This window comes from Euprymna scolopes, chromosome 39 (assembly GCF_053919585.1).
Source record: "Euprymna scolopes isolate OS-2025 chromosome 39, ASM5391958v1, whole genome shotgun sequence".
NCBI classification, from domain to species: domain Eukaryota; kingdom Metazoa; phylum Mollusca; class Cephalopoda; order Sepiida; family Sepiolidae; genus Euprymna; species Euprymna scolopes.
Genome location: NC_136520.1, coordinates 40,481,971 through 40,506,061, shown reverse-complemented (window position 1 = coordinate 40,506,061; position 24,091 = coordinate 40,481,971). Strand labels below are relative to the sequence as shown.

The following is a 24,091-nucleotide window of genomic DNA, read 5'->3' as shown; positions in this document are numbered from 1 at the left end:
GTAACAGGGTTTGTCAGGACAACCTAGCATGCGGTTACGTTTCCCCGATTAAATATTCAAAATCACATGGTATCTGTAGCCCAAATAAGATCTTCTCAGTATGCTTTAACCGCCCTGACTTTTACGAGGAATGTTCCCATTTACTTGCCTCCCCACGAGGGCAGAGTTAGACACAAGGTCGGTTTTTAATATGGGGGAAATCCAGCTCCCCAAAAAGGGGCACTCTGGATAGGAACAAAAATTAAAATTGCCCCAGTCCAGAAAGAGTTTTTCTCCACTGATCGAGGTCATAAAAGGTGAATGGCAGCATCAGAACAGATACTACACTGTGATCTTTGGCCAAAAGGGGTATTTATTTGCTCCCCCACCGAGCAAAGTAGGCACAAGGCCGATTTTTAATGTGAGGAGTGAAGGGGAAATGGGGACAAACTCCCCGGGGAGTAGGGGAGCTGGATAGTGACAATTGGTATGAAGGGTTGCCCCTACATTGACAAAGGTCTTATATGTGGGGCTTCCCCCACATATGGTCTTTGCTTGCAGTATCTGCCGAACAGATGGTATTTATTTGCTCCCCCACCGAGCAAATTAGGCACAAGGCCGATTTTTAATGTGAGGAGTGAAGGGAGGGGGAAGGGAAAAAGGGGACCAGCTCCCGAGAGGTGGGAAATGGGAGCTGGTTAAAGGTCAAGCATGTGGGGTTGCCCCCACATCTGGTCTTTGCTAGTCATAGCTAGTCCTAGCTAGTCATAGCTTGCAGTATCTGCCGGAACAGATGGTATTTATTTGCTCCCCCACCGAGCAAAGTAGGCACAAGGCCGATTTTTAAAGTGAGGAGTGAAGGGGAAATGGGGACCAACTCCCCGGGGAGTAGGGGAGCTGGATAGTGACAATTGGTATGAAGGGTTGCCCCTACATTGACCAAGGTCTTATATGTGGAGTTGCCCCCACATATGGTCTTTGCTTGCAGTATCTGCCGGAACAGATGGTATTTATTTGCTCCCCCACCGAGCAAATTAGGCACAAGGCCAATTTTTAATGTGAGGAGTGAAGGGAGGGGGAAGGGGAAAAGGGGACCAGCTCCCGAGAGGTGGGAAATGGGAACTGGTTAAAGGTCAGGCATGTGGGGTTGCCCCCACATCTGGTCTTTGCTAGTCATAGCTAGTCATAGCTAGTCATAGCTTGCAGTATCTTCCGGAACAGATGGTATTTATTTGCTCCCCCACCGAGCAAATTAGGCACAAGGCCGATTTTTAATGTGAGGAGTGAAGGGAGGGGGAAGGGGAAAAGGGGACCAGCTCCCGAGAGCTGGTTAAAGGTCAGACATGTGGGGTTGCCCCCACATCTGGTCTTTGCTAGTCATAGCTTGCAGCATCTGCCGGAACAGATGCTACACTTTGATCTTGGCCCGAAGGCCAAGTAAACAGCATGAAGCTGGGTACTTTACCAGACTAGATGAATTTTTCTCCTGGGATCCAGTAAGATCAAGAGACCACAAGAAAGATATACTATAACATACTTAAATAGTCAATTGGGGAGAGGGAAATTATGTTCCCAACTTCTTTACTAACTCAGTGTTTTAGAAATAAATGAAAATTTAATGTATCTTAAATAGTGATCAAATGTTAACTCCAGGAAGGGGGCGCCTTGATCTCTGAGAACTTTGACTTAGAACAAAAAAGTTAAGAAATTCGTTTTGCATATTGAAATAAAAATTATATTTATTTCTTTATTCCTTATTGTTATTTACTCCCTGGAAGAGGTCACAGTGACATTCGTCCTTGGTGTCTTGAACCGGCTTCAAACAGAAGTTTTTATTTACTTCACGAGGGTAGCATGCTCTCGTTCTGTCAGCCATGACTGCATTCTAAGTAAGTGCTGATTTCCAAGTTCGACAGAAAGATTCCTGAGTTTGACAAGATACATCTGAAGAAGGTCGACGGTTACATCGACTGAAACATTGTGAAAATGACACTCAAGATGAAAACAGTAGTGCGAAGAATCCAAATAATATGAATAACCAATCCTCATCTTAATTTTTATTTTTAATGCGGACAATTATTCTCATCTTTATTAGTTGTTGTTTCACAACGTTTCGGCCAACTATTCCTCTGACCTTCGTCAGGTGGCAACCGCAACGGATAGGAACTTTGAATCTCCTAACTGCATTCTCAGTAATCACTGACGAAGGCTAGAGGAATAGTTGTCCGAAACATCCTAAAACAACAACTAATAAAGATGAGAATAATAGTCCGCAATAAATAAAAATTTATATAAATAATACTCATCTCAATAATGAATTCCAATTAAAATAATATATATACCATTCGGTACGGACCCGACCATGGAAGATCAGATAATAAATAAACGTGGATTTATAAGATCAGAAAATCCAACCTTGATCGCCCTTCGGGGCCCGTGGCGCAGTTGATAGAGACTTTGAATCTCTACGGTTCCAGATGAGCATTGTCTGAAGATAGCGGTTTCAATCCTACCCAAAGCCGGCCAGATGCTTACTTGGTAGAAACGTGGTGAGACGACAACAACTACGGATGGCAGTGATTGCTGAGAATGCAGTTAGAAGATTTTAAGTTCCTATTCGTTGTGGTTACCACCTGATGAAGGCCAGGGAAATAGTTGCCCGAAATGTCGCGAAACAACAACTAATAAAGATGAGAATAATAGTCTGCAATAAATAAAAATTAATATAAATAATACCCATCTCAATAATGAATTCCAATTAAACTAGTATACAATCCTCATCTAAAAAATTCAGAAAGAAAAAATTAGTGCTTTAAGTAATATTTAACTCCTATCTATGATTTTCGGACAAGTTTTACCTTTATTAGTTGTCTCCCTTTTTGTAGTAACGTATATCTCGTAGGTGACAGCAATAAGAAATCAGTTATTGAAAAAAATAAGTTAATTACAACTCCTCGGGTAACGCCAAATAGCCCTGCTATTCTTTTCTTAATATTTTACTGTACAATTTACACATAAACAAAAGCACGATCGAGTATTGATACTATCCACTGCATCAAAGGTTAAAGGTTATTGTATTTATAATAACGCAAAGCTTACCGGATATTATCGTTTTCTCTGGATTTGAGTGACCCATAGGTCTCCCCAAAGTTGCAATATTCTCAGCACGTTTTTATATGAAATTATGAAATTCCTATAGATACACGTACAAACATTGCTAATTCCTAAATTCCTAAAGATACACGTACATAATTGGATTCTGTGTGGCCCCCGGAAGTAGTTCTAGTGAAAAGTACCATCATTTTTGTTCTCTTAGGTGGGGAGTCACCTTTGGAATTCCCTACCTGCCTCCTGTTTCCCCGACCGTACCAACAGGCAGAAATTTAGATCTAATACAAACAAATGTCGTGCTGCCCAACTTCCCACTCTATAAATCCCGCACCTATAATGGAAGCCACTTGCGTTTCAGTAGCAATATACCTTGTTTGGTGCGGACAAAAATGTTTTTTTAAAAAAAGCGAACAACAGGGATCAAATTTATGCATGGAGGAGGGGGACAAAAATACTTTATTTCACTCTGGTGGTGTGTTTCAAAAACAACCCTGAAATTAAGTCAAACATTCTGTCAGCTGGTGATGAATTTTTCATTTCTTTATCTTTTCTTATATATATGTGTGTGTGTGTGTGTGTGTGTGTGTTACAAGAGAAAGGGAGGAAAGACGAAGAGAGGTAGAGGAAACGTAGCGAGAAAGAGAAGAGAAAGAGGAAAATAAGGAAAGAAGAGGAAGAGATAGTGATAAAAAGAAGAGAGAAAAAATGAAGAGGTAAAAAGAATAAGAGAGGAGGAGAGAGAGAAGGAAGGGAAAGAAGGATAAAATTAAGAGGAATAAAGAGAAAGGAAAGGGAGAAGATGAACATATGGAAAGAAAAGAGGGGGTCATAGAGAAGAGGAAGAAAGAGAAGCGAAATAGAAACCAAGAAGAGAGAGAGAGATAGAGAGAAGGAGAGAGAAAGTTAAGATGGAGGATATAGAAGAGGAAAAGGAAGATAGAGAGAGGGGGGAGGAGTACAAAAAAACTAAACCATTTTATTCCTTCTATAGCGTTATCCATACCTCCCTCCCCACCACCTGGTGCAACGGCGTGTATCGGTGCTCGTCACAGATAATTCTTTTTCCTGAAAAATTCCTCTTTGAAATCTGAGATTTTGGCTTGGGGAATGAATTTCTTAGATCTTTTGAAATGATTATCATCTCATAAAATCTGTAAAGTTCCAACGTCAGTGTTTGCATACAGAAATTCTAAGATAAAACTAGAAGGCCACCCGGCGTTGCCCGATCGTTTAAATATGATATCTTAAAGTATGCAGATGTCGTATTTATTATTATAGAGCTAATTCTCTATTGATCATTATACTGTACCCAACATATAGTAGCGCCATAACAAAATGGATAAGATCTGAAAATCCAATATTGCTGGCAAATTCAAAATCAAGTTTTCCGCGTACTTATTGCGCTAATCTTACTCTATGGATCTGAAACTTGGACTCTTTCAGCAAAACAACAGCGTTGTTTGAATGGATGTTACACACGTCTTTTGAGAAGAGTGCTCAATCTCTCATGGCGAAACCACCCAACTTTAGAAATGGTATATATGGAGACTTATCGAGAGTATCAACCTTAGTTTGTAAAAGACGTGTTCAGTTTGTTGGGCATTATCCGCGCGCCACAGGTGAACTTGTTTCATCATTTGCACTGTAGAGGCACCCATCAATCAATATCGAAAGTTAACTTTTCCAGATAGGATACAACGAGATACATTCATCTCTAAGGACGATATTTTGGGTGCTATGACAGCTAGGGAATACTGGAAGGGTGTAGTGAGTTCAATCTCGGCTGAGGCCGCAGGATGATGATGATGAATGGTGCCCTCTGGCGTGACTCTGTCGTAAAATACGCTTAAAATATATTTTAATTCATGCAGATTTTGTATTTATCATCAGAAGGGCGGAGGGGGGGGGGCTACTTGTCTGGTCATGAAATACGCTTAAATCTAATTCATAGAGATTTCGTATCTATTAATAGAAAACCAGTTTTCTATTGAATATTATATTGTACCTAACATATAGTACTGATTTCAAAATTTAAAAAATAAATCACCAGATAGATAAGAAATGTTTCAAATTAAACCTTTGAATTTGCGCACGCACAGAAGTAACAGAAATATATTGGCTAGTTGAAATGAACAGTTTGCATCTCAACTTGCCGAGATAATTCCTTATTCAATCATCCAAGGAACGAAATTACTTATTATTAGGGCTGTGACAACAGCATATTCTTTTCATTCTCTTGACTCTCAAGTATATATCCGACACAGTAAGACAATGGAAACCACATCAGTCTATATGAAAACACATAAGATATCAACGGATACACACTCAAGAGTTAAAACAACGAAAAGAATATGCTGTTGTCACAGCCCTACTAATTATAAACCATCCTTCGTGTACGATTACAATTTCCTGCTTATTTCAGTGTTATTTTACAAGTAGTTTAAGAGTTTATCGGTTAAATATTCACACAGACACACACATACATACATCTACTGATTTATTTATATAGATTAAAGAACCAATACTCTATTGATTATTATATTGTAACTAATATATAGTACTGATTTCAATTTTTTTTTTTTTTTAAATATGACTTGGGTGCTATAAACTAGAATCGAAACCAAAACATATAGCCTTAATCGTTAAGTTTGAAACGTTTGCTACAAATGACGTCATGACGTTAAGATTTCAGACGGTGACAAACAGATTCAAACTTTTAATATAGATGATCTGATAGATAGATAGATAGATAGATAGATAGATATCAGACGAGAAAATAGTCATGGTATTTATTTATTTTATTTTTTACCAATAAGTCACTGCATATCAAGGCTTAAAAGCCACGCGAAGATAAGGGTCAATGAGACCGATTGACTGTCAGTTCAATGATGAATAATATTATGAGAGGGTTGAAAATGGTAAATGGAATAAACAAAAGTTGGGTATGTATTGGGTAAGCGTGTGACTATGAATCAAATTTAATGTAAATCTGAAATATTTGAATTTTCAAATGGGAGGTTGTGTTAAGAAACAGAAAATCACTGAAAATACTCTAAACACACTGAAAGCTGGTGAATATTTATTATTCATACATTTTTGTCTATTTCTCTTTTTGTTTTTTGTTAGGTCGCTTCTCTTTATCTCTCATAAAATTTTATCACGCCTGAGACTCTTCTCCATCGCTAAAATCTACTATCAGTTCATGTGTGGAGTTTTGTTTTCATGTCTGGGTTGGTGAATTTTTGTTTAAATTGAGGGATTTTGATAAGGTTCAGAAGCATATCTTTTTTGTTGGCCGACACCCTTTCTTCTTCTTCTTCTTCTTCTTCATTGCATCTCCCTCTCTCTTTCTCTTTCTCTCTCTCCCTCTCTATCTCTCTTCCCTCTCTATTCTCCCCTCTCTCTCTCTCTCTCTCTCTCTCTCTCTCTCTCTCTCTCCCTCTCTCTGTCCGGGAACCAACACACGTTGCGTGCAGTTTCAGTCGCAAAGAAAGGAGACCAAGAAAATAAATAGGAAATAACTCCAACTCGCTTGTTCTTTGTACCTATTTACTATGCCTCCCCACATGACAGAGTTAGACACCAGGGTCGTTTTTTAACGTGGAGAAAAGGTAAAAAAATAAAAATTGTCTCAGTCGTGAAGGATTTCTCCTCCACCGAAAGAGAACAAGAAATAGAATAGCATCTGAAGAACAGATGGTATTTATTTGCTCCCCCACCGAGCAAATTAGGCACAAGGCCGATTTTTAATGTGAGGAGTGAAGGAAGGGGGAAGGGAAAAAGGGGACCAGCTCCCGAGAGGTGGGAAATGGGAGCTGGTTAAAGGTCAGGTATGTGGGGTTTCCCCCACATCTGGTCTTTGCTTGCAGTATCTGCCGGAACAGATGGTATTTATTTGCTCCCCCACCGAGCAAATTAGGCACAAGGCCAATTTTTAATGTGAGGAGTGAAGGGAGGGGGAAGGGAAAAAGGGGACCAGCTCCTGAGAGGTGGGAAATGGGAGCTGGTTAAAGGTCAGGCATGTGGGGTTGCCCCCACATCTGGTCTTTGCTAGTCATAGCTAGTCATAGCTTGCAGTATCTGCCGGAACAGATGGTATTTATTTGCTCCCCCACTGAGCAAATTAGGCACAAGGCCAATTTTTAATGTGAGGAGTGAAGGGAGGGGGAAAGGAAAAAGGGGACCAGCTCCCGAGAGGTGGGAAATGGGAGCTGGTTAAAGGTCAGGTATGTGGGGTTTCCCCCACATCTGGTCTTTGCTTGCAGTATCTGCCGGAACAGATGGTATTTATTTGCTCCCCCACCGAGCAAATTAGGCACAAGGCCGATTTTTAATGTGAGGAGTGAAGGGAGGGGGAAGGGGAAAAGGGGACCAGCTCCTGAGAGGTGGGAAATGGGAGCTGGTTAAAGGTCAGACATGTGGGGTTGTCCCCACATCTGGTCTTTGATTGCAGTATCTGCCGGAACAGATGGTATTTATTTGCTCCCCCACCGAGCAAATTAGGCACAAGGCCGATTTTTAATGTGAGGAGTGAAGGGAGGGGGAAGGGAAAAAGGGGACCAGCTCCCGAGAGGTGGGAAATGGGAGCTGGTTAAAGGTCAGACATGTGGGGTTACCCCCACATCTGGTCTTTGCTAGTCATAGCTAGTCATAGCTTGCAGTATCTGCCGGAACAGATGGTATTTATTTGCACCCCCACCGAGCAAATTAGGCACAAGGCCAATTTTCAATGTGAGGAGTGAAGGGAGGGGGAAGGGAAAAAGGGGACCAGCTCCCGAGAGGTGGGAAATGGGAGCTGGTTAAAGGTCAGGCATGTGGGGTTTCCCCCACATCTGGTCTTTGCTTGCAGTATCTGCCGGAACAGATGGTATTTATTTGCTCCCCCACCGAGCAAATTAGGCACAAGGCCGATTTTTAATGTGAGGAGTGAAGGGAGGGGGAAGGGGAAAAGGGGACCAGCTCCTGAGAGGTGGGAAATGGGAGCTGGTTAAAGGTCAGACATGTGGGGTTGTCCCCACATCTGGTCTTTGATTGCAGTATCTGCCGGAACAGATGGTATTTATTTGCTCCCCCACCGAGCAAATTAGGCACAAGGCCGATTTTTAATGTGAGGAGTGAAGGGAGGGGGAAGGGAAAAAGGGGACCAGCTCCCGAGAGGTGGGAAATGGGAGCTGGTTAAAGGTCAGACATGTGGGGTTACCCCCACATCTGGTCTTTGCTAGTCATAGCTAGTCATAGCTTGCAGTATCTGCCGGAACAGATGGTATTTATTTGCACCCCCACCGAGCAAATTAGGCACAAGGCCAATTTTCAATGTGAGGAGTGAAGGGAGGGGGAAGGGAAAAAGGGGACCAGCTCCCGAGAGGTGGGAAATGGGAGCTGGTTAAAGGTCAGGCATGTGGGGCTGCCCCCACATCTGGTCTTTGCTAGTCATAGCTAGTCATAGCTGCAGTATCTGCCGGAACAGATGGTGTTTATTTGCTACCCCACTGAGCAAATTAGGCACAAGGCCGTTTTTAATGTGAGGTAAAAACCAGCTCCCCTAAAAGTAGGCAAAAAGGGGGCACTCTGGTTACCAAAAATAATAATTGTCCCAGTATAGAGGGTTTCCCCTCCATTGACTGGTACAAATCATCTTAAGTGCAGCATCTGCCGGAACAGATGGTGTTTATTTGCTCCCCCACTGAGCAAATTAGGCACAAGGCCGTTTTTAATGTGAGGTAAAAACCAGCTCCCCTAAAAGGGGTCACTCTGGTTACCAAAAATAATAATTGTCCCAGTATAGAGGGTTTCCCCTCCATTGACTGGTACAAACCATCTTAAGTGCAGCATCTGCCGGAACAGATACTACACTTTGATCTTGGCCAAAAGGCCAAGAAAAGGCTTTGTAGCAACAACATTTGCTTCCTCATTGGTACAGACGTGACGTCACCCACGTGATCTAGAGCGTCCTTCATGTCTCTCACGAGATCTCGAACGTTATTTCGTCTCTCTCATGATCTTTCTTTCTTTTTTTCTTTTTTTTTAGTCTTTTTTTTTCTTTGCCGGTGACGTCATTTCGCATGCATTTACATACACGCCTCTGCACTGTGTTACATGTCCCACATCTTTCTCTCTTTCTTTCCATCTCACCATCCACTATGACTACGAAATTCCTACAGCTACATACCCAGAAAATGGGGCTATTAAGCCTGACAGTGATATGGGACGAGAAGGAGAGTGTGGCAACCCTAGTTGAAGTAAGCGTCCCTAATGATGCTGGCCTTAACAGAGCAGAAAGGAGGAAAATAATAAAATACCAAGGACTTATGTACGACATGAAAAGAATCTGAAATCTTAAGAAGGTATCAATCATACAAGTCATTATAGGAGCAACTGGGCTAATGAAAAAGAATTTCAAAAACTATATGGCGAATATACCCGGTGAACCAAGTGCAAAAGAAATACAAACAATAGTACTTAAAGGGACGGTTAGAATCTAAAAAAGATCTCTCGGTTGGAGTAACTAAACTAATGGGAGAATGTTTGGCATCCGGTAGAATGCCCGATTCCCAGGAAAAACAAAGTGATAAGAAAGCTAAAACAGTAGATAAACGTAATGCTGTTAGTCTCAATGTTTTCTATGAATACTATTATTATATATGTTCTTCAAAATTGTCTCATCTTTTGTGCTTCTTTTGTTCCAGCTTGTTTGACTCGGCGGTCAAGTGGTCTTCACCAATTCGTTGTTCAGGTGCCTCGTTATAATACGTTTTTACTATTTTGGTAGCTTATTTCCAAGACCTGCAGGCTTCTGAATTTCTCTTTCTGCTAACAGTTATCCTTCTACCATAAGCTATGGTCTTTTCAAGACTAAGCTCAATAGCCATAACCTAACTATCTTCATTTTTTAGCTCTTTACATCAAGTGGCTTCATATCATGCCAGGAACAATTTGCATTAAAAGAAATCTAATATATAAAATGCTATATATCTGCCTGCCTGTCTCCATGTTATCAAACTCGGTCTCCTCCGAAACTAAAAGCCACAGCAGCGCTGGAGGCCTCAAATGATAGGATTTTTTACGGGTCGTTCTTTTATGAGTCTTTAGCTTGTTAAAATAATTTTTAAGGGCTCAAAAATGGGTCACAATTTTAAAAAATCGTTATACATTTTGTACATTCATCTTAGTTTATTTTTAATTTTTAATCAGTTCATGCGCATGTCACATTGGTACAGTGGTAACGTCGCTGGCTTCAGTTTCTGTTTCGATTCTAGCTGATGGCATCCAAATAATTATTTTTGTTTTACTTTTGAAATCGCGACTCATAATACATAATTCATACGAAATCTGGACAAATTAAAATAACATATTTAAGCGTATTTTAAGTCCAGGCAAAGCCGGGTGCCCCCCCTGCTAGTTGATGTCTAATTGCTATTATGTACAAGAGCAAATGAAACTTGTAATCGTAATAGAAACATTCTATAGAATACGTTATATAGACGGGAAGCTTTTGGAAAGAAACTCTGTCCATGGAAATTCCGCTTGGTGTTAGGGAGACAAAGGAAGAAAGAAAAATTCTTTTCAACTGTGGTAGGAAGACGAGACTTTGTTCATGAATCGAATTTTTTTTTTTAAGAATGGTTTTATTATCATTCATTTTGAAAATGTAATTTCCTTTTTTTATTTGCTAATAGTTTCAATCATTAAATCAATAACAAAATACCTTAAAAATAAGTTTCCAGGCTTTTTTTTTTCTTATGGGCACTTTTTTAGAGTACACACATGAAACTCTAGTTCTCTTCGAAGTAATCTCCTCCAGTTGCATTTGTTGTACCATTCCAACAACTTATTTATATATAAAATGAACTCACTTTTCCCCTCTGATTTTGACCTTAATAGGATTGAAAATCAAGACATTTCATGCAAATGTAATATGCACGAACTGCAGCACGATATCTGAGGTGTGTTATAGGCCTATTACCTCTCCACTTACTCGATAATCGTAGATTTCTATATTTTTTCTGGTGAGAGTTCACTGCCAAAATCGGTTAACATCAATGAAAGTTGTCAAATCTTTTCTCTCTAATAAATTCCTCCTTCCCCGCCATCACTTTACACCATTGCAGGATCGTTCACAAGGGACAGTTACGAAAGAACATCGGTTTGGGTTTTCTTTACTTCATAGTTGCTTAAAATACCTGGAATGGATTTAATCGAATCGAGGGGTTATTTATGCCATTTGTTTTTGTTTTGTTTTTTTGTTTGGTTTTTGTTTTTTTTCGCTTTTAGCTGTTTTTTTGTTTTGTTTTGTTTTAGTTTTTCTCCCTGATTTTTCCTTTTTGTTTTTCCGATTTCTTTTTTAAAGAAGTTTTACTTTGTTCTCTGTTTTTTTTTTGGGGGGGGGGGATCGCCGATTTTGTACAGAAGTTTACCATTGTGTGTTTTCTTTTTTTTTTCGTTTTTTTTTTCTTATTTAAACAGGGTTACTACTTCACTTATTCTTTACTTTAACCCCCCCCCCCTTACACACACTCCTCTAAACAACCGGGCAACGCCGGGTACCCCCGCTAGTATTAATATAACCTGCACACAGACTACTTTTCATTGTGTCAAAGTGTCATCTTGTCAGTGTTGTCCCGTGAAGAGATTTACTTAAATATCTGTGAAAATGTGAGGGGGGTGCTCATTTTTTGAGATACACTGTATGCCTTTTTCTTGTGTGATACATTGTATACCTTTTCTTTTTTGGTCATCTTTTTTTATCATTATCTGTGATTGTTTATTTACTTTAATTTCATTCCATGTAGGTTTCCAACTTAATTACGGCGCCCATTTGCACTTGTGGAAGGGAGACGAGGTCTTGTTCATGAATTAACATGGTCTTTGATCTTGAATTTTTTATCTTTTCTTTATCTTTTTTCTTTTTTTACTTGTTAATCGTTTCATTTATTAAATCGATCACATACGCCCGTTTCCTTACTAAAGTTTTTTTTTTTTTTATATATACGATATAGAAAGCTCCGTTAATTGCGGCGCTCACTTGCACTTGTGGTAGGAAGATGAGCACTTGCTGATAAATCGATTTCCATAAACTTGATTGTACGATCTATCTCTTTTTTTTTTTTTGTTAATCTTTTGTGTTATTAAATCAATTATCTATGCTTTGTTTACTGCAGATTTTTTTTATTCGATATAGGAGACTTAATTACGGAGCTCATTTACTACCGGGTAGAGGCTAAAACCCCCTACCAAGTACGCCACTCTATGCGTGAATGAATTCTCGTCCTAATGTATCTATGTGTGTGTGTGTGAGGTTGTATGTGTGTGGTTGTGTGGGTTGTTGTTTGTGTGGTTGTGTGTGTGTGTGTGATGTTGTATGTGTGTGGTTGTGTGTGTGGTTGTGTGGGTTGTTGTTTGTGTGGTTGTGTGTGTGTGTGTGTGAGGTTGTATGTGTGTGGTTGTGTGTGTGGTTGTGTGGGTTGTTGTTTGTGTGGTTGTGTGTGTGTGTGTGTGTGTGAGGTTGTATGTGTGTGGTTGTGTGTGTGGTTGTGTGGGTTGTTGTTTGTGTGGTTGTGTGTGTGTGTGTGTGTGTGTGTGAGGTTGTATGTGTGTGGTTGTGTGTGTGGTTGTGTGGGTTGTTGTTTGTGTGGTTGTGTGTGTGTGTGTGTGTGAGGTTGTATGTGTGTGGTTGTGTGTGTGGTTGTGTGGGTTGTTGTTTGTGTGGTTGTGTGTGTGTGTGTGTGTGAGGTTGTATGTGTGTGGTTGTGTGTGTGGTTGTGTGGGTTGTTGTTTGTGTGGTTGTGTGTGTGTGTGTGTGTGAGGTTGTATGTGTGTGGTTGTGTGTGTGGTTGTGTGGGTTGTTGTTTGTGTGGTTGTGTGTGTGTGTGTGTGTGAGGTTGTATGTGTGTGGTTGTGTGTGTGGTTGTGTGGGTTGTTGTTTGTGTGGTTGTGGTTGTGTGTGTGTGTGTGTGTGTGTGTGTGCGCGCGCGCGTGCGTGCTTTATTTCCTTTCTCTTCGACGCCGGTCCATTTGCGATCATCCACCCGAATCGATTTCCTGTCTGAATGAATTCGTTATTAAATGAACGGGGTTTATAATCTGATTAGCGTCGCCAACAAAGTCCGTAAGACACCTAACCCCAACCCTAACCCTAACATTAACGATTAATCCAAACGAATGGATCCTTTTAAGATGTGTCAGTTCAGTCGACACAAGCGTAATAATATAACGCTGACGCGCGTGTGCAAATGCACGCGAAATGACGTCACCGGCAGGGAAAAATAAATGCTTTAAAAATATGCATCACGTTAAAGACGGGAATAGCGTTCGAGATCATGCGAGAGAAGACGTGATCCCGTGGGTGACGTCACGGGCGTAACAATGAGGAAATAAATGTCGTTGTTACAAAGAAAAGGCGAGTTGAAGTTCTTTCCTATTCTTTGTCTACTTTTGCGACTGAGCCCGCAATGTCTTCGTTTCCAGACAATGTTGCACGTGCAACGACAAGACTTAAAACTCGTCTATTTACAACTATTGTAAAGAATGTTTTTATTTTCTTCCCCTGTGTGCCGAAAACGGATCGAAACTTACACGAAAACAAAAACTTTCTTTTCAAAGAGGTACCCATCTATGGAATACAATATCAGGGGTCTGCTTCCCTGCTAAATGAAACACGGTCTTTTTTCTTTAAGTCCAGTGTTTACAAATTCGTGTTCATTCGTCCACTTAAATAACCGAATTCAGACTATTTAACACTGTTTCTCATCCTCGCAATGGTGTTGTTTATCGCCAACTGACAGTCTCGTTTAACCCTTTATCCTCGAGTGGCTGTCAGGCCTTGATAAATGGTGCCTCATTAGCAAAAAGACCATTTCAAGTTTGTTTGACAGACTGAATGTGAGACAGATTGATGGGGGGGCCTTTAAATAAGATTCGAGGTCGCATCAGAAATTGTGGGGAAGTTACGTCTCTGACGAGCAGATCGTTCCATGCAACCGAATATAGCGTTCAAAAGGTTACAGCAATTAGATGATCGTGATGTACTTCATTTTGTTTTATATATATTTACACTCAATCTCTTCAATCACCCACAAAATTAAATTCGCCAGAATGCATTTCGGTTTTATTTTACTACTAGAGGATGTACCTGGCGTTGCCCTGTATTAAACGTAATGTTAAATTAATTTAAAAAAAAAAATGGAAAAAAAATCGACCTGCCCTACTGAGACATGTACATGCCAGTATTGTTTTTTTTTTCTAAATAGTTCACTTCTTGTAAGAAAAAAATACTCGAGCTGAGATCAAAATCAAAACCTAAAGACAGTGACTCACTAGGCCAGCTTGACGCGATCTTTAAATAGTGTTTTCAAACCTTCTTATTCTTCACATAATGTGAAAAATTCACGCATGCGGAGTTATAAAACAGTTGACAAACAGATTTTTTTAAAAAAAGTCTGATACCCACCCCCAAGTACCAGTTTTTCCATTTTTACCCCTTAGCAGCCCTTTTTTAATGAACTAAAATGTTTTTCACGTGTTTAAATACCATATATACCACATTTCAAGTCTGTAGATAAAAATTCGTTGAGTACATAGGTTGAGAAGTGTCCTCACACAACATGCATTCTCATTTTTATAGATATATAGATTAATAGTTTGCAACAGATAATTGAGATGTAATTGTTTGTATTCATACGCAATCTCTTACGTAGTAATTAGCTGGTGGTTCGGTTGGCTAACACAGGCATGTTAAAACTCGCGTAGAAATGCATCAAGCAATTCGAACATTTCTGCACATGTAACGTTACATACGTTTTACTCACGGGACTCACGCGTTGTATGCAGTCTATGTCACCAAGGAGACCAAGACAAAGAATAACTCGACTCCCTTTTCTTTTTTTTTTTTTTTTTGTAACAAGAATATTTATTTCCTTATTCTCCCACCACGCTTGACTCCTCGTTACAACTGTGACGTTACCCACATCTCTAACCTGATCGTCTTCTCTAACGTCCTCTCTTTTCTTTTTTATAGTCTTTCTTTTTCCTTGTCGTGACGTCATTTCGCGCACGGCGCGGTATTTGCATGTAACCGCCATACACGCTCTGTTACGCGCATATTCAACTTTTCCTTCATTTCCGGTCAGCCTTAGTTTAGCAAAAAAATCGCAAACAGTTCCTGGATAGATACCGTAGAGACTTGACGCTCTTTTCGTCCCCTGCCATGATGTGGCAGGACGAGATGAAACTTTAGAGCTCAATTCTCTTTGCCGACCGAACCAACTTGCCTTACATTCTTCTGCGCTAATGAATCTGTTAAATAAAGTTGAATTAATTGTAGAGAAGATGTTGTCACTTTTTTATATGGAACTCTAGTGATCACGTTTCTTCTTCATTTCGAGCCAGCTCATACAGGTGAATATAGACGTTACTGGAAAATTGTTACGGCAAACATCTCATTGCACCAACCTGTCTACAAGACGAATGATTTAGTTTAGCTATCTGTAACGAGATTACTCGGAAATGGTAAAAAAAAAAGTAGGATAATAAATGAATACTATAGCTTAGGTGCTAACGTGACTCAGGAATTAGAGTATTCGTTGGGTTCGGAGTACGACTCTGATTGTTTTGATTATTTCAAGTTGAAGACTAAAAATAAAAAGTGTAAACATTGAAATTGTTTATTTATTATTATTATTATTATTATTATTATTATTATTATTATTATTGGCTCACAAGGTGCTCTAACACAGATCATAAAGGGTCTCTCCTTGAGAACAACCTGTGGTGGTCCCTGAAAGCTGAATGACAAATCTCCCCAGATTTTCAGTACTCTCCACCTCTTTCGATAACATTTGCAAATAAATTTGCATTATCGCAACAGCCGCTTACCATTGATTTCTCGCTAGCAGCGGCCATTAGTCTCCTCCGGAGTTTGAGTGGCAATAAGCCTCTTCAAGGTACCCATTCTCTTGGGATTTGTCCAGCGGAGGTATGGTCAGCGCTCTGTCTTCAGTCTTTCCAACCTCCTTGAGCCTTCTCGACTATTTGGCATCATTCTTGGAGGGGGGGGTTTGGGTAGTGGGAATGGGGATGTAGAACTTGTAGACATGCAGATTTAATGTTGTTGTTGTTGTTGTTGTTGTTGTTATTATTATTATTATTATTATTATTATTATTAATGTTATTATTATTATTATTATTATTATTATTATTATTATTTATTTATTTATTTATTTGCGAATGCCAATTAGAGAAACGTATGAAATCAAGTGAAGAATGGTGATATAAAAAAAGTTACCGAGAGTTTATTTTGGTAAATATTTTTAGATCCATGTTTGGATTCCATTGAATTCTTACGGTTGATAGTTTTGACTTAAATCCGTTTTATTATTACTTATTTATTTATTCATTTATTTATTTTTTCTAAACAATGTAGCAGTGCATATTTCATTTTTCGTAATTTTTGGAGTTGATACTAATTTCAACATGAAAGTGCGTGAGAGTGTTTTTACCTGAAATATATTTGTTTGAAATTTTTTTATACTGTACGAGCACTAAAGTTCCGATTTTGTTTGTCATTTCAAAATGTTCGAACATCGAATAAGACGACATGGATAGAATTCTATTATTAACGACTTTTAAAAAATTTTATGTGTATTTTTCTTTCCCCCCCCCCGGTTTTCACTATTATTTCATCCCAAACAAGGCGCAGTGCAACTTGGATGTAAGGGGCTATTATTTTGGAGCAATTATACAGAAACACTATTTAGAGAGTTGAGCAGCGAGATATCTGTTCATATTCCACTTGGACAGTACAGTCAGAGAAACAGGGAGCCAGGCGGGGGTCGTCGAATTCCAAAGTCTAGCAATTTGAAGGAAGAAACTAGTCGAAGGCTTTCCGGCATCTAAGGATATTTACAGTGTTAGGGGTGGAATTTTGCTGCTGGGTAAGTCGGGGGGGGGGTTACGTCGGGAGGGTGCAAGCGCTTCGAGTTCGTCAGAGCACATTCGAGTAAAACCCTTATAAAACAAGCATAGGGACGCAACATTTCGGTGATGGGACAGGGGTTGGAGTTTTGTTAATAGTGCGAGACCTTGTAGGTTGTAGACACTTTCATTTGCTATCATTATTAGCTCACCTGGAGCTTTCACACGAGTCAGCAAACGATCTGATTGGAGACCTGTGATATTCTCTGGAAGCTGAGTGACAACAAGTCTCCCCAGACGTCCAGCTCTCTCCTCCTCCTCCTCCTCCTCCTCCTCCTCCTCCTCCTTCGATAGCATTTACAAATAAATTTGCATCATCGCAATAGCCTCTTACCATTGATTTCTCGCTTGCAGTGGCCATTGGTTTATACTGGAATTTGAGTGGCACTAAGCCTCCCCAAGATCCCAGTTCTCTTCGCACTTGTCCAGCGAAGATCTGGCCAGTGCTCCCTCCTCGGTCTTTCCATCCTCCTTGACCCTTCTCGGCTCTTTGTTATCACTTTTTTTGGGGGGGGCGGTGGTGAAACACTGGAGCGATGCATGATGGGGGGTGTAGAACATGTAGATCTGCAGCTTCGGTGTTCTTCATTCCCTGTAACGCTTCTTCGTTATATTGTCTTGTGTTGTTGTTGTTGTTGTTGTTGTTGTTATTATTATTATTATTATTATTATTATTATTATTGTTGTTGTTGTTGGGGGGGGATGGGCGGGGGTCTAAAAGAGATAGACTAGTAGCAGATGTACTAACCCAGATGTGGCAACAATATTCAATACATGGGCGAAGGGTAGTTTCAAGAATAGCAGACACATATTTTTATGGTAAACAAGAAACTATTTAATTTTAAACGATTTAAATTACCGCAATAAATAAATATATTAAAACATATTAAAAGGTTCGTTTTATTTATCTAAAAATATATAGTTAGCTGACAAATTAATGTTTTTATGGTAAGAAGAAGGGGAAGATATAGTGGTATTTTCTACAGTGGTATTGCTCGTTATTTGTTAATGGGGTTGTGCGTTTATGTATTTGATTTTTTTTTAATTTTCTCGTGCTGCTTCTTTTTTTAAACGACACGACGTCCATGAAGGCCTGAATAAATAACTTAAATTCGAAACGAGAATTCCCTAATGTGAGTTTGAGATCCGAATCAACAGAACAAACATCCTGTCTGCAAAAAAGGCAAACAGGAATGACTTTGGTTATAAAATAGGGCACACGTGAGCATGCGAGAGCTCGCGTTTAGGGGCACATGGCGGCTGTCATATGAGAACAGGTTCTTTAGGTATCTTGCTTTATCTCTATTGGTGTCTTTCTTTCGCTAAATAAGTTTCCGTTTTAGTAACAAAATAAGTAGGGTTTTTTTTCTTTCTTTCCGTTACTACTTTTTTTTACTTACTAATCTGAAATAGGAACTTCCCCGCAGTGCGTTGGCCTGTCATGAACTGAGATAAAGTGCGGACGAAGGAGGAACCCACCTACAGTGACTGCAGCAGAAGCACCAAAAACAAGAAAAAAAAAAGCCTGATGCGATATGTATGTATGTACAACTATATATATATATATCATGGGGGCTCCTTCAGTTTTTAACAGACTATGGATACCAACGAAGGGGTGCCTGCGCGTGAAATTTTTGGTGCAGGAGGTGTGCGATCTCCAACCACACCTCTCCTGGGTCGATATTATTAAATACCAGTGGCGAGTGAAGTGTATGTACAAGGCGACTGGAAACAAATGCCGAGATAAGCGGAGAGCACATACAACGACTAGAATTCCCAAATGGTCAACCATCTTGTACTAACCAGGCTCAACATTGCTTAACTTCGGTGATCTGACGAGAGCCGGTGTGTCAACGCGATTATGCCGTATATATATATATATATATATATATATATGTGTGTGTGTGTGTGTGTGTGTGTGTGTGTTCATTTAGAACTGCTTTAAAGCTTCACAGCTCACTTACTTTTCGAACAAATTTGAAGCAATTATTACAGTTTATCGATCACCTCGTCAGCTATGTTGTGAAAAAAAAATCAATTTTCGTTCAGCAAAACAAAAGTTATGATGAATCTACTGGTGTTCAAAATCGAAAAAAATACGTAAAGAAGTGAGAGACGTTTTTTTTTTCTGACTGGTTTCCATAGCAACCACGTCGCTTCAGTGACTAGTGTTGCTACCAATTCACCGCTCTCGCGAAAAGAGAAATAACAAGTGAAACAGAGAGAATGAAAGCAGACGAGTGGCGTACATTGTTTTACATATGTTTGTTATGTTTATGGAGGCAAAAAATTAGCCTAAATTTAAGCAAAGAACAATTGAATTTATTGGAAGCCTGCAAAAATAATGGGTTACAATAGGAAAAATGCGAGCATGAAAAGTAATATGGTTAAGCTTAAATATGGAAAAGAAAAGGACAAGATATTCTACTAAAAAATATAATAAATATATAACTTAATATATTTTCAGCATTAAGAATTGATTATATAATGTTAAATTGAATTAAAAAATAAAGCAAATTCTTAATGCTGCAATATTTTAAGTTATAAATTTATTATTCTTTTTACAAAAATATCTTATTCTTTTCTTTTTTATGTTTAATCTTAACCATGTTACTTTTCATGCCTGCATTTTTCTATTGTAATATATACACACACACACACACACACACACACACATATATATATATATATATATATATATATATATATATATATATATATATATATATATATATATATATATATATGTCGGAGATTGAATGGGCTGTGAAGCAACTTTCAAATGGTAAGGCTCCAGGTGATGACGGCATACCTGCAGAAATATACAAATGTGGAAGCCAACTGTTAATCAGGAAACTAAGTGCCCTTTTTTCATTAATATGGGAACTTGGTACCGTGCCACAACAGTTCAAAGACGCATCAATTATTCACCTGTTTAAGCACAAAGGAAATAAGTGTGAGTGTGATAACCATAGAGGAATTTCTCTTTTGTCTGTTGCTGGTAAGATTCTAGCTCGTGTAATCCTAAACAGACTCAATGGTTCAATCTGTAAAACTGTGCTCCCAGAAACCCAGTATGGTTTTAGGGCAGGAAGAGGTACTGTGGACATGATCTTCAGCCTTCGGCAACTACAGGAGAAAGCGAGGGAGCAGAATAAGGACTTGTTTGTCACATTCGTTGACCTCACAAAGGCATTTGATACCGTCTGTAGGGATGCCCTGTGGACTGTTTTGAGGAGGCTTGGTATTCCGGACAAGATGTTGAATGTGATTGTCTCCTTTCACTGGGGAATGGTGGCGACAGTACGATCTGGCTGTGAACAAAGTGAACCATTTGAAGTGTCAAATGGAACTAAGCAAGGATGTGTCCTTGCTCCGATCCTATTTGCTCTTTTCTTTTCAGTGATGCTTGAGACAGCTTTCAGGAACACCAGGGGGGCATAGGTGTTGAGTATCGATCAAGTGGAGGATTATTTAACCAGCAACGGTTCAAGGCCAAAACCAAGACTTCTGTGCAGACTGTTCTTGACCTCCTTTATGCTGATGACTGTGCTCTTGTCACCCATAGTCTTGATGACATGCCGAACATCCTCAACAGCTTTTCTGGTGCATGTAAGGCCTTCGGTCTTACAATTAGCATAAAAAAGACTGAACTTATTCACCAGCCAAAACCAAACACTACGTCCTCTTCACAACCAGTGGTATATGTTGATGGTAAAGCTTTGAAAACAGTATCTTCTTTTACATACCTCGGCTCTATTGTGTCTGATGATGCTAAATTTGAAAAAGACATCCAATGTAGAATTAATAAAGCTAGTGAGGCATTTGGTAGGTTGCGACACAGACTCTGGAACAGCCACGATGTGTCTCTAAAAGTAAAGGTGGCAGTCTACAAATCTGTTGTTCTGCCTACTCTTCTGTATGGTGCCGAAACGTGGACCTTGTACCGCAAGCATATAAATCAGCTTGACTCCTTCCATATGAGATGTCTGCGTTTTATCTGCAATGTTGGATGGCAGGATTGTATTCCGAATAGTGAATTACTGGAGAGATGTGAAATCACTGGTATTGAATCATTTTTGATCAGGATACAAATGCGGTGGTCGGGTCATCTTGTAAGAATGGATGACTCAAGAGTTCCTAAGAAACTTTTTTATGGGCAACTGACAAATTCTGTCCGTCCAATAGGGCGTCCCCTGCTTCGTTACAAAGATAAACTAAAAGACAACCTGAAACGTTGTGGAATTTCTCTGAGTTCCTGGGAGAGTGCAGCAGAGGATCGCAGAAAATGGAGGAAGACGTGTTTCCTGGGGACCAAAGAATTTGAACATAACCGCCTTTGTCATAGGGACACCCTTCGTGCAAATATGAAGGCAAAACATCCACCTAAAAATGAATTTGTTTGCCATTGTGGTTTCAGAGCACGCAGCAAAGCAGGGTTATCTGTTCATTCGAGAAGGCATCTTTGACCTACGAGCATATGAAAGTTCACCATCTGCGGAGGAGTGTGCCGGACGTCTACAGGATTGCAATTACGCATGTGGTGTCACAGATCTTGGGAGCTGCTGAAGATTGCATACTGAACCGTCATTCATCGTCTTCGATGAGAGAATCCACCATATATATATATATATATATATATATATATATATATATATATATATATATATATATGAGCAAACAGTTAATAAAACATGTTAAAAACACTTTGAAATGAGTTAAAAACATATTTAATCTGAAAAGGAAACACTAGATAAATGGATAGTCCTTAATCCGCGGAGTTTCGAAGAAATACTCTCCTTCTCATCAGAGGGTAGGAATTAGCAAAATGCGGGATCGGATTTTGCATGCAGAAGTATTTGATGAAACAACAAGTAAGTCAAAGATCTTACTTGAAAACAAAATAAGTTAAGCAGAGGGAATATGGTAAAGAAAAAGGTGATTACACATGAATGGATAGTCTGGTGGAAGATAAAAAATCCAGTGACGGTAAAATCCAAATGTAAAACTTCAAGCAAGTTAAAAGAATTTCCATTTGTACAAGTAAAATCCAAAGAAATCCCGTAATTGGAAGAAGATGGTCCATAATAATCCAAAGGCAGAAATCCATGGAATAATTCACAAGAATGTGTACAAGGAAAAAAATAATATTAATAAAAGAAAAATAAGGTGTGTTTTTCACTCTACTTCTGAGACATAACTATAAATAAAAAAAGATTCGATTCAAGAATGTATTGTTTGACAAAAGGAACCCCTTCTATATATTCCTTTTGTCAAACAATAATGTCTCTATCGAACTCAGAAATTTGGACGGAACCATTTATTTACTTCGGAGGGAGGCAGGTAGCATGTTATTTTTCCGTCAGCCATGATTGGATAGAGGTCCAATTTTATTTTTCGGTAGCCCACAGAATTGAACCTTAAACCTCCAAGAGAATATCACATTTACAATTGATTTTTTTTTTTTTTTTAATATTCTACCCACGGGTCCCAGCGGAAACGTAATGTCAATATATTTGTGCGCATGACATTTAAATGTTTGTTTATACAGTTGGAGAAATGTGGAGCAGGGGGGGGGGGGAATTCCAAACGCAAGTGATTCGAAGAAAGATGTCAGAGTAGAGAATTTTTCAGCGTTTCATTTTTTTTATTCTTTTACGTAGAAGTCACCGCTTATCAAGTCCCGAAGGCCACTCGAGGATAAGGGTAAATAGGTGTCAAGTGGTTGGTGAAACAACACCGTGATGATAGGTAGTGGTGGAAATTGTGTAGAATTTGATTATTTAAGAGAACGGCTAAACAAAAACTTGTTTACATTGGACTTGAAAACGACCATGTTGCTGTAAGCTGAAAAGCAGCCCTGTGGTATAGAGTTCCACAGGCGGGCAGTTCTAGGAAAGAAACATCGTTCATTGATTCTGCGTTTAGTTTCATCTGGTAAAATAAGTCCTATTTACAATGCCTCCCCACGAGGACAGAGTCAGACACCAGGGTCGTTTTTTTAACGTGGAGAAAAGGGAACAAAAATAAAAATTGTCTCAGTCGTGAAGGATTTCTCCTCCACTGACAGAAAACAATAAATTGAAGTGTAGCATCTGAAAAACAGATACTACACGTTGAGATATTAAATCTTTTATTCAGGCTAAAATTACAATGTAATTTCAAACTGAACAAAAAACTTAGGCACAAGGCCAACTCTAAGGGGGGATTGGGGGTCGTTGGTCATCGTTAGCTAGTATCTTCTTTCACCATAATACCGCATTCACCGTTTCGTACTGGGGGGGGGACGTCATACTTAGAGCCCAATTGTTTAAAACATTTTTTTTATTTACGAGTGAAAACAAAAAAACAATAACAATAACTGTAATACAATAATACATTTGTGTCGAGGGCGGGGGAAGAAAAAATATAAGTGGTCAGTAGGACCCTCCCAACCCCTTCTAGTTGATAGACTGCCCGTTCTGCTTTGGTTTGTAAAGGAACAGTCTCTAGTGGGGATGCCCTCTAGATGGGACGAAATGGAGAAAAGAAAAATTCTTGGGTGAGGGGAGGGGGTGTTAGTGATTGATTTCTTCCACTGATTTTGGCCCAAAGGCCAAGAACGTTTGCTATGACAAATTACTGTAATATTACAGGAATTCAGACAAGAATTTGAAAAATGTCCTCATGTAAGTAATAAATAACAAAATGATTATTTAAACAAAATTTTTTTTTTTAAATTGAATGATTGGATTTCTGCAAAAAATTTTTAATCTGAAATCCCGGCAAGAATATACGAATGCTGACGCAGGTGACATCAGCGGAATACGTTTCGGTCTTCATCCAGATTCCAAGGTTTGCGTTTTACTCTTCGTAATATGAATTGAAAAATATATCTATAACTAGCGTGGAGATCCGGCGTTGGCCGGGATTGAAAGCTGATCAACAAATGTTTCACACGCCCATATTTTTATTGTCATCAAAATCGGTGAAATCGCATATTTTTTAATCAAATCGATTGATTGTCCGCTCTAGTCGGGGACCCATCGTGGTA

The 24,091-nt window shown here is 39.2% G+C and overlaps 1 protein-coding gene and 1 pseudogene across 5 annotated transcripts in view; one reads left to right on the top strand and one right to left on the bottom strand.

The window, feature by feature from the left end:
• Positions 1–24,091, top strand: part of LOC145263773 (fibroblast growth factor receptor 1-like) — a 389,904-nt gene that overhangs the window by 198,779 nt on the left and 167,034 nt on the right. The gene's annotated exons all lie outside the window — the stretch shown is intronic.
• On the bottom strand, positions 8,762–8,974 carry LOC145264006 (U2 spliceosomal RNA; annotated as a pseudogene).